Source organism: Suricata suricatta, unplaced genomic scaffold, assembly GCF_006229205.1.
Source record: "Suricata suricatta isolate VVHF042 unplaced genomic scaffold, meerkat_22Aug2017_6uvM2_HiC HiC_scaffold_5792, whole genome shotgun sequence".
In the NCBI taxonomy this organism is placed as follows: domain Eukaryota; kingdom Metazoa; phylum Chordata; class Mammalia; order Carnivora; family Herpestidae; genus Suricata; species Suricata suricatta.
Window position 1 is genome coordinate 1 of NW_021907011.1, and position 1,307 is coordinate 1,307.

General features: G+C 49.9%; 1 pseudogene; it reads right to left on the reverse strand.

Moving 5' to 3' along the window:
- Positions 1 to 287: 287 nt before the first annotated feature.
- On the reverse strand, positions 288 to 1,302 carry LOC115285239 (annotated as a pseudogene).
- Between the last annotated feature and the right edge of the window lie 5 nt (positions 1,303 to 1,307).

Genomic DNA, 1,307 nt, shown 5'->3' on the forward strand with positions numbered 1-1,307 from the left:
ACCTCCAATCTAAGTAAGGACTGACTGAGTGAGCCATTCCCAAACCCTTGAGCTCATGGTTCTCTGTGGGTATCTCCTGTTTACCATTATCATGACCAGGACTTGAGGAGGGATTTCTCAGTTCCTCCCGCCATACACGGAACAGTAGCAGAGGCTAAAGACTGAGTGACAAGCCTAGGAGTGGGGTGGAGGGGACAACAGGGAGCATTAGAAAACCTATATCAAAGTTGGTGCCATTTGCTCTTAGAGAAGTGGGACCTCAGCAAGGCAAACAATAAGCCTGGTTCTCAGTGGTGGTAATGATCAGGCTTGGAGGAGCCTTAATGGGACATGGCAAGGTATTGGCCTGTTGCTCAATCAATTTGTTCAGCTTCACATTCAGCTTATCCACTGGGCTTCAGCCACTGCTTCATCTAGCTTCCTGGGCAGGATGTGGACCTTGACAAAGTACTTGTCTGGGTGGGGCCACAGCTCTATCTGCACCAGCACCTGGTTGGTGAAGGAGTTGCTCATCGCAAAACTGGGGTGGTCCATTGCACAGCACGGGTTGACCAGCTTGCCCTTGGCCAGCAGAATCATATGGAGCCCATTGTTCAGCGAGTAATGGTCCACCTGGGGTTTGATACTCACTTTCTCCACAGTGTTTTCATTCAGCCCCTTGACATCAGTCTCTACATCAAAGTGTCCATGTCAGACATGATGGAATCATCTTTCATCTGCTCAAAGTGTCAGCTGAGGATGATGTAAATACAGCCCATGGAGGTAAAAAATATATTTCCCTTCTGACAGGCCTCATCCATAGTGGTCACCTCAAAGCCCTGCATGGCAGCCTGCAGGGCATTAATGGGGTCAATCCCCATGATGATGATGATGACATGGGACTGGAAACCTCTCATGGCCTGGGCCCAGCCTTTGCCCACATCACCAATTGCCTGCTACCACTGCCACTGTGCCTGCAATCATCAGGTCTGTGGCCTGCTTGATGCTGTTATAAGAGGTTCCCAGAAGCCATACAGGTTGTCAAACTTGTTCTTGGTGACAGAGACATTGACATTGATTGCAGATACCTTCAGGATCCTGTTGGCCATCATCTTGTATAGACTGTGGACCCCATAGTCATCTCTTCAGAAATGCCTTGGATGCCTGACAGGAGCTGTGGGTGTGAATAAGGTTGGTGAGGTCACTTCCGTCATCCAGAATCATGTTGAGGGAAAGTACGTCCTTGAAGTACAGCATCTGCCCAATGCCCCAGAGGTAGTCCTTGTCCGTGTCGCCCTGCCTGGTGTACACTGGGATGCCAGCCTTAG